Source organism: Geospiza fortis, unplaced genomic scaffold (assembly GCF_000277835.1).
Source record: "Geospiza fortis unplaced genomic scaffold, GeoFor_1.0 scaffold244, whole genome shotgun sequence".
In the NCBI taxonomy this organism is placed as follows: Eukaryota; Metazoa; Chordata; class Aves; order Passeriformes; family Thraupidae; genus Geospiza; species Geospiza fortis.
The window spans coordinates 1537891-1548099 of NW_005054370.1; positions in this window are offsets into that span (position 1 = coordinate 1537891).

Sequence of the window (10209 nt, forward strand, 5' to 3'; positions counted from 1 at the left end):
ATGAATGAACCTGACTCCATGTTCTTAGAAGGCTAATTTATTATTTTATGATCTGTATTATATTAAAGAATACTATATGATCTGTATTATATTAAAGAATACTATACTAAACTATCTAAAGAGTAGAGCAAGGATACAGACAGAGGGCTAAAGGATACTAATGAAAACTCATGACTGCTTCCAGAGTCCTGACACAGCTTGGCCCTGATTGGCCATTAATTAAAAACAATTCACCCGTTGGATAAACAATCTCCAACCACATTCCAAAGCAGAAAAACGCAGGAGAAGCAAATGAGATCATATTGTTTTCCTTTTTCTCTGAGGCTTCTCAGCTTCCCAGGAGAGAAATCCTGGGCAAAGGGATTTTTCAGAAAAAGTGACAGTGGCACTCTAGCCAGTCAGGGTCAGGGTGGGAGCAGCAGGGCCCTCATGGGGGCTCATTGGGTTCCTTGGAGGGTGCCAAGAGACCAAAACTGCTTTGTTTGAGCCCTCTGAGGTGGGTTGTGCAGGAAAGAAAAGGATAAAACACATCTAGGGGAGGGTCCTGCCCTGCTGACACCCCCTGCGTGGGTTTTGTCTTTGCCCTGGCTGTGTGTGCAGGGACAGCAAAGCACGAGCTGGCCCCACCTTCAGACACACCTTTCCATTGCTGCTGGGCCATGGAGAGCATGCAGAGCCATCTGGGCAGGAGCCTTGTCCCTGCAGAGCCCAGAGCATGGACAGGATCCCTCCCAGGCTGGAGAAACCCAGCTCAGAAACTTCTGAGACAGCTCCCACAGGCTCTGGCTCTGGACAAGATGTGCTGGGACACAAAGTGGACAAAGGGACAGCGGACACATCAGGCCGTGTGGGATCAGCTTGTTCCCCACAGGAACCTGCCTGGGTTAGGAGCATCCCCTCCATGTCCCCAGATGCACAGGCACTGCTGCAGAGCTGCCTCACAGGTGATGAATTTGGCCCTGGCCTAAAAATGTCACTTGATGTTCTCCTTGCCCATGACAAATGTGCTGGGGTTTGATGATAATCAAACTGGGGGCAGAACTCAGGGAAGCTCCAAACACAGACACAGCAGCTGAGCTGTCCAATAAAACTTAACCCTTGATCATCCTCTCTTCAGAGAGAACATTTATGTTTTTCCAAGACAGAGGAAATATGCAAGAGCCTGAATGAGAGATGTGGGACTCCAGGGGCTCTCCAAAACACAGTTTATTGTATCCAGGATGTCACAGCAGTCCAGGGTTGTGGGTGACAGAGCCTGTGCCTACAGCTGTCAGCTCCAGCTGCAGGCAGCCCTGGAGACCCTTTGGTTTTGGTTACAATGCATTTTATACTTTGCTGAGCATCTTAATACAGCAGAACCAATCTATACCTTAACTTTTACCTATAGCCTATCATAACTACTGTAATTACCAGATTCATGTTACTGTTCTCCAATCACTAAAAGTCAGTACATTACAGTTTAAGCTAGAAATTGTTTTTCAGTTTTCTTGCAGTGGAAAATTCTGAGACCTTTTTTCTACTTGCAACATTTGCTGCCTTGTTTGCCTGTGCTATCTTTCTGCTTGGTAAAAACATCTTCTTGTTTGAGGTGGGTTTATCCTTTGCTCTAAGCCATAAAAACCCCTTCTAACTAACACACCCTTTGCCTCCTTGGTTATCCAGTGAGACTGGCTCAGCAATTCTTTTCTTCTATATCGAAACTTGCTTCCATCTCTATTCCTCCATCAGACTCTACATTTAAAAATCTTTCTGCTAAGCACACATATCTGTGAGACTTTCTTGTCAAACTTTCATCCTTCCCAGCAGAAACAGAAATTCCTTCATTTCAAGCAGCTGCTGTGTGGCCCAGGCCAGTGGTGAGGCAGAGGCAGCTCAGAAGCCCTGGGGAGGGTGGGCAGGGCTGGAAAACCTGCAGCAAACAGCATCCAACCCCTCTGGAGCACTAAGCTGCTGCCCCAGCCTGGAGCTGGTGCATGGAGTCACCAGGGTGAGCCTCATCCTGCTAATTAAATAATTGCCCATGATTGCCTGCCCTACTGGGATCGTGGCCAACACCCATCATAGAAACATCATCCAGCAGGGGATTTATTTGTTACTGAGGGAGGGAAAATAACAGCTCAGTTCTGCTGCCAGGCATGGCCCTGGAGCTCGTGGGGGTTTGTGTGAGTGAGCTGGGACCTGAGGGCACTGGGACTGTCCTGGGAGGCTCCTGCTGGACTGGGGCTGATGGTTTGTTCTAGCTCTGAGGGTTTAAAAGAGGCTGAATGAATGGGCAGTGTCCCTGTTCCCGTTCTCTGATTAATGGGGTTTGCTCCCTGCACCTCATTACCTGATCAGGGGGGAGCAGCCCAGCCACTGCTAAGGAAAAACAAAGAGCAAGCAGAAAGAGAAAAATGCCTACAATAGAGCTTTGCTAATAAAATCCATGACAAGGATAATAAATGAACCTTTCCTCAGCTGTCCTTCCTGTCCCAGAAACCATCCCTTGCTCTAAAGCACCACTGATTTTTTTCTCTTTCTAGCACCTGCCTGGCATAACAGGATTTTTTTCCCAGTGTGGAGAAAAGCATCTGAATCTGATCTCAGGGACCAGAGCCTCATAAAGGGTGGAAATCTGTGAGCAGCTGCCACTCCTCACTGGGATATCCTGGCTGAAAATAAACTGTTTTGAGGGATTTAGATTTTGATACTGTGTATTAATTCCTCCTGGATTTTATCAAAGTGATAACAGTGAGCTGGGATCCGGGAGCACATCCCACACCCCTGGGCTGCAGGGGGGAAATCCCTGTGTTCTTACACAAGCCAAGTGAAAACCACAGGTTTTGTTTGTGTATGTGCAGAATCTGATTTTTCACTCCCAGAGCATTGGGCAAAGCCTGGATTTGCTGGAGGTGAGGGCCAGCACCCCAGGGATGTCACTCTTGGGGCTCCTGGGATGGGCCACAAACCTCCTAGACAGAAACTCCTGAGTCTGCCATGCATTAATCAAGATAAACAGAATATTTCCATGGGAATTAATCAGCTCCTCGACCATTTGCAGATCGAGCAAGGGCCAAACACCACAACAACCACAGCAAACTCCTCTCACCAGCCCTGGATTTCACACACCCCCTGTTCCACAGCCCCCTGGGCTGGCACTGCAGGGTCCCATCCCTCCTCCAGCCCCAGCACGGGGGTCACTGGGCAGGTCTGAGACACCAAACCAGCCCTTCCCCTTTCCCAGTGAATCCATCCAGGTGCTGCAGCCCCTGTCCCCAGCTCCCCTCATCCCCCATCACTGACACCAAAGGCAAAACCTGCCCAGGACCATTTCCCCCTCTTATTTTCCAATTTCACATTTTTGCCCAGCCCTTTCCCCGGGCAATGAGCTTCCACAGAACCAAAATCTGGAGAATCAGAGCATTTAAATCAATTTCCACAGGATGGATTTAAGTGGACAGGTTGTGCTTTAAACTCAAGTACCCTCCTGGGGATTCATTGCCCAAATCCATCCACTTCCCATTTGTTGCTAATGGGAGAAAAGATGAGTTTTGAATAATTAAAAGGCGGCTCCTCTCTGCCTGCTGCTGGACAGAGCACAGGATGTGCTGCTGCTCTGCCCCTGCTCCAGAATCCCAGCTCCTCTGGGAGCCCTGCAACCCTCCTGAACTATTTACCAACCCTGCAACCTCCTTAAATATTTACTGAGGCTCCTCTAAACTCTTTAGGAACTGTACAAAACCCCAAACTAATTACAGAAACACAAAATGTGCCAGTGTTTCACCACTCTCACCATAAATCAATGTATTCCTTATCTCTAGTCTGAATCAACCCTCTTTTAGCTTAAAAACATCTTTCCTGTCCCTTCACAAGCCCTGCTAAAAAGTCTGAATCCCACAAACTCCCAACCAGCTCCTGTTTGCAGGACACAAGCAGGATCCTGGCTGGGATGTGGATTTTGGGCTTTTCTGTGCACATCAAGCTGAGCACCAGATGAAACCAGACCTAAAACAAAAAAAATCACAGCTTAAAACTCTTCCACATGCAGGCGTGGAGCTGCTGGATCTCCAGAGGGCTGGGCTGCCCAGGCACTTTGGATGGCACTCACAAGGGCAGGGGGGAAAGTGATGACAAATTCCTCCAGTTAATTAAAAAGCCCCACTTCAGCAACATAGCAGAGCTTTTGAACTAATTTATGAGCGTTTATTCATTTTGTCCCAGCACAATCTCTGTGGAAATGTAAAATTCAGCTCCTGCATGATTTTTTTCTTTGCATTGACTGGAAGGAGAAAGAACGAATAGATTCTGCTAAATTAATTATCAGCATTGATTTCTTGCCTTTTTTATATTTTTATCCCAAGACAGAGCCCTCAGTAACTTTGAAGAATCTCCAGCACTCAGGCTTGGAAAATTGATCTAGCAGCTTCTGTGAAGCAGCATTTCCAAGCTCCCCTTCCTCAAAATACACTCTAAATGTTAATTTGCATGCTCGAAAGGAACCAGGTGATTTGTCATTATATTTGCCTCCTCTCCCTGATGTAGCTACTCGTTCCCTTCTTAATTGATTTTCATATTTAGACTCAGTTCTCAGGAAAGTAATTTGGTGGCTGAATTGGGAGAGAATTAATAGCTGACAACAAATGGGAACTTGGATGGGACTTCATTAGGGCCATCCGAGTGCCCAGGCTGGGCCTCTCTTCCTCCAGCACTTTCATTTTTGTCATCTATTATAAATCATTATGGTGAGAAATAGCTACAGAATGGAGACTCCTCGCTGCCTCTGCAAAGCTGAGGTGAAAACTGCCAGATAAGGAGGAAGAATTTGCAAACATTCATTGGAATAAAAGGCCTGGAGGGTCCTCCTGGCTTCATCCTTGGTGGGAGATGAGGTGTGCAGGACCAGGGAATCCCTGCAGCCAGAGCCAGAGCCCATGGGGATGATCCCCAGCAAGGTGTGATGTGTGTCCCCAGCCAGGTGTCACCTTGAGATGTGTCCCTGTGCCTGCCTGCAGGATCTGATGGGTGTCACCCTGATTTTTTAAGATTTTGTTCCAGATTGCAAGGCAAAATGTATTCCATGACCATCTGCATGGCAGATTACCTTTGTCAAATGGGCAGTTTGCCTTATCTCTCTCTTTGAGTGACCACAATCACTCCTCCCTCAGGAGAGGACCCCTGCTGATAACAGCTATTGAGTGTCACTGCATGGCTGATAAGAACTACAGCATCCCATTGGCAGATGTGAGCCCAGAGGGAGGAGCCAAGCATTCCTACCTGGATATAATCTGGAGATTCTGGAACACCAGCACAGCTTCTGCACTGGATTTCCCAGAGGAACAGCAGCTGCCTCTTCCCCTGGATCCTCAGAGGCAGAGACTGCACCTTTCTCCAGGATCCCTGCTCCAGCAGAACCACCCCTGACACTGCAGGAGGGCTGAGCCACAATTCCAATGGGACTGCTGCCAACACCCTGACCCACAGGGTGTCAGGTTGGGTTCTGACTCTGTCAGTGTTGGTTTGGTTACTACATTGTTTATTTTATCTTTTTATTTTCTTCCCTAATAAAGAACTGTTATTCCTGCTCCCATATTTTTGCTTGAGAGCCCCTTAATTTAAAATTTATAGCAATTCAGAGGGAGGGGGAGGAGGGTTTACATTCTCCATTTCAGGGGAGGCTCCTGACTTCCTCAGCAGACACCTGTCTTTCCAAACCAAGACAGATTTTCTAAGCCTTCTAATGTTTACATTCTTGTAACCAACTTTCTCACACACTTTCTGTAAATAACTTCTTGTTTGGCATTTTTTTATGGAGGAGGAAAAATTTGCTGGACTGTTGGTTTGTCCAGTGTCGTTGGCGAGGTGGCACTGTCACCCTCCAATCCACTGTCACTTTTGGAAATCTATAAATGTTGGAGTCAGAAAATAAACTTCCCTTTTCTTCACCTTGAGAACAGCAGTGTGTGTGTGTGTTGTGTTGTTTTGTATCCTATAGTGACAGATGGAGAGGGAACAGGAGCCCAAGGAAGTGCCAGGACTTTCACAGCAGAGATTCTGTGCCCCAAAGGCACCCAGGGAAGTGCAGCTGCAAAAAGCAGCATGGGAATCTCCTGGGATAATGGCATTCCAGGCCTCTTACAGCTGGCACCCACAGCCTGAGCTCCCTGTGCCCACACAGGACACACAGCATCTCGTGTCCCCTCCCTGCCTGGGCACTCCAAAGCCAGTCGGATGCTCCTGGTGGCCAGATTCCTGTGAACTTTGGCTGGGAGAAGCCTGAAGCCAAAAAACTCCTGGTGCAGCTGAGCCCTCCTGCCCCCGGGGCTCCTCTGAGCATCCCAGGGCAGCTCCAGGGGATGGCACAGCCCAGGAAAGGCTTTGGCAGCCTCAGCCATCCCAGGGTGATCCCCTCAGCATCACTTCATGGGCAGCCAGGAGGGGACCAGGCAGGGCAGCACTGTCCCCAGCTCCCCTCATCCCCTGTTGAATTTGTGAGGTGCCCCATGGCAAGAAGGAATGATCAATCTGACCTTATGTTCTTAGAAGGCTAATTTATTATGTTACTATATTATATAAAAGAAAACTATACTAAAGAATACAGAAAAGATACAGACAGAAGGCTAAAAAGATAATAATGAAAATTCATGACTCTCTCCAGAGCCCCAACACAGCTTGGCCCTGATTGGCCGTTAAGTCAAAACAATTCACATGAAACCAATGAAACAATCACCTGTGAGTAAACAATGTCTAAATACATTTCACAGCAGCAAAACACAGGAGAAGCAAATCAGATAATTATTGTTCTCATTTTTCTCTGAGGCTCCTCAGCTTCCCAGGAGAAAATCCTGGGCAAAAAGATTTTTCAGAAAATATGATGGTGACAATCCCCCATCACTGCTGGTGCTGAGACCAAAGGCAAAACCTGCCCAGGGCCATTTCCCCCATTTCCCAGCTGATGGGAATCAGCAAAGCAGCAGAAGTTCCTTGGCTGGATCAGCTCAGGGAGCTGTACTTCCACTCCACTTCCACTTTTAAAAAACAAAACCATCTGAACTTTTAAAAAAACAAAAACCAAAGAAAACATGCCCAAACCAACCCATCTTTTAAGGAATACTGGTTTTTTTCTATCAGTACATTTCCCAGCCCTGTCTGACTGGAGAAAGTTTCATCCCCTCTCTCTAAACAAAATTAATTCTCTTATAAATTAACTTACACAGTGTCACAGTACATTACCTCACCCTGGAATATTTTTATCCTGAACTTGCTGTGGCTGATGAATGGAACAATGCATGGATTTTCTCTGGGGGTGTTTTACCCACAATGGAACTTATTAAAATACAGCTGACTGCAGAAGAAAGAGCACTTCCTCAACAGGGCCAGGGTCATCTGGTGAAACCCCAGATAATAAAGAATGGTTTATGGCAAAACTGTTAAATCAGCAGCTCTTGTTTGGACCAGCGCTGGGATTTCCTGTAATCTCTGGAAGTTGCCAGGCAAGGTGCCATGGGCCAGCTGGCTGGAAAGCAGGGGGTCCCAGGAGAATGGCACAAAGCCCCTCAAAGGGGGACAACTGGGCTGAGCCCTGACAGTGACCCTGTCCCTGCCACCTGCAGTGGCCAGGGAGCTGTACCTGCTCTGCTGGCTGCTGTGATTTATTCCAGCATTTATCCCAGGCTGTGAAAAGCTGTTTGTTTACAGAAGGGGCCACCAGGCAGAGCAGGGTAGGTTCCTTGTGTGTGTGTGTGTGTGTTTGCTTTCTCCCTGTGCCTGAGCCATCAGTGTGACCCAGGGGTGTCTCCATCTTTCCAGAGACAGGTTTCCACATTTCCAGGGCAGATGTGTGCCAGTGGCTCCAGCTGAAGGCACCAGGATGCCCCCAGCAGCACCAAAGCTCCTCAGGAATATAGGGATAGGAAAACCCTGGGCAGGGGGGATAAAACCATGGCAGAGCCTTGACCCTTCACTGCTCCCTCCCCCAGAACAGAAAGGAGATGCAAACCCCGTTTCCCTCCCTTTTACAGCCCTCTGATTCAGGGAGGGGCCATTAACCCTTCCCCACCCAGACATCCTCCCCTGTAGCCCAGTTGCCTCTCCCAGTTGGTGTTTCCATGTGGGTCCCACCCCATTTCTTCCCTTTCCAGCCCCCCATCACTTCCCAGGGTGTTGTTTGGCTGCTGCAGGCAGTGCTGAGGAACAGCAGGTGGTAAATAGAGCAATTTTCTGGAGCAAGGTTAGCAGTGAGCACCACAGGAGCAAACAGAGCTGCTTAAAGGAGCTGTGGGAGATGCGATGGTGTCTTGGTTTGAACAGACAGGTGTCTGCTAAGGAAGGCAGGAGCCTCCCTTGAAATGGAAAATGTAACCCCCCTCCCTCTGAATTATTATAATTTTAAAATTAAGGGGCTCTCAGGAAAATATATGGGAGTAGGGATAACTCCCATAGGAAAATTAAAAATACAAATGCAATAGTACAAAAAAGAAAACAAACCACTGCCAGAGTCAGAGCAGGAGCTGCCCCCCTGTGTGTCGGGGGGTGGCACAGCCCCATCCCATGGGGGCTCAGCCCTCCTGCAGTGCCAGCTGTGCTGCTGCTGCAGCCGGGGTCCTGCACAAGCCATGGACAGCAGAGATCTCCTGGAGGGAGGGTTGGCTGTGGGAGAGATCAAGAAAACTGCCCCATGAACAGCAGAGAACTGCCCCAGCTCTGACAGATGGCAATAGAACACACACCCCCAGCCTAGGACAGAGGGGCAGGGAGGGAAGGAACATCCCTCGGGTGGAAGAGGAGCAGGATGCCACCCAGCAGCCAAACTGCCCTGTGTCCAGGGCTTGGACTGGCCCTGGTGGCACCCAGGGGTGCTGCTGGCACAGTCACTGGCTTTGCTGGGTCACACCAAGGTCCCACTTCAGAGTTGTTCCTCAATTTCCCACCTTGGCCTCACGGTTGCTCTGCTCTGTCACAGCCTCGGCGGTGACTTGTCCAAAGTACAGCAAGAATCTCTGCTGAGGGATGTAAATCTGAGTCAAACGCTTGCTGTCTGTGTCTCCAGGGGAGAGCAGACAGTGATGAGCTGAGCAGCAGAGCCCCAGCTGGGGCAGGGCAGAGCCGGAGCCTCGCGGTGTCCCCTGGCCAGGCTGGGACAGGGACAGTCCCGGGGCTGTGCTCACTGCTCAGCACCCCCAGCAATCCCCCTGGCCTCCCTGCCCTGCCCACAGGGGTGCTCAGAGGTGCCAGGCTGCTGGAGGAGAGAGGGAGCTGCCCCGAGGGTTTAATGGGAATTCTCCCTGCTGTAGGTGCACAGCTTGTGGGAATTGGGATGGGGCTGTGTGTGGCACAGTTTGGGGTCACTGGGCTGTGTGTGGCACAGTTTGGGGTCATTGGGCTGTGTGTGGCACAGTTTGGGGTCATTGGGATGGGGCTGTGTGTGGCACAGTTTGGGGTCACTGGGCTGTGTGTGGCACAGTTTGGGGTCACTGGGATGGGGCTGTGGCCCAGCCTCATCCCCAGTGGGTGCAGCTGTGAGCAGCAGGTGAGCAGCACTGACAGCAATGAGCCATGGAGTGCCCAGGTGTGCTGAGCAGCCACCAAAGGGGGCAGAGGGCACACAGGGGCAGTGCAGGAACATCAGGAGTGTAAAAGGTTGGGTAAAGAACAAGAGGGGCAGACACTTGCAGCCTTCTGAAGTGGTCTGGTGTTATTCTGTTTGGGTTGAAGCCTTCTGAAATTGCACGGTGACACTCTGCATCGTGGCCATCTCTGCTGTGACACGTGCTGTGACACCCTGCCTTCATCCTGCTCGTGCCAGAGCCAGCACAGCCCCTTCACCTTCACCCCCCCTGCCCTGGCAAGGCTTGGCTGGCACCATCCCTGACCCCATGCAAAACTTTCCCTTGTGCTGATTATCCTGCCCACAGCTCCCTGGGACCATCCCTCCCATCTTTTCCTCCAGTGGCAAATCTGCCCAGAGCCCCCAAGGCCTGGGACAGGGAGCTCATGGGCCAGGGCAGTGCCAGCAGCCACTGCTTCCCAAATCCCCTCATTATGAACGATGAACACTTGAAAATCTGACCCGATGTGTGGCTGTTGTTGAGTCATCCTCCCTTTAATTGCTTGCAAATATTGCTCTGTCTCACAGTGTGGGCTGTAAATTACCTTCAAATAAAGTGTGGAAGCTGTTTTACAGCTAATATATTGTTTCTTGGCAAAGTTTGGGATTAAATGGATCTTCCTGCT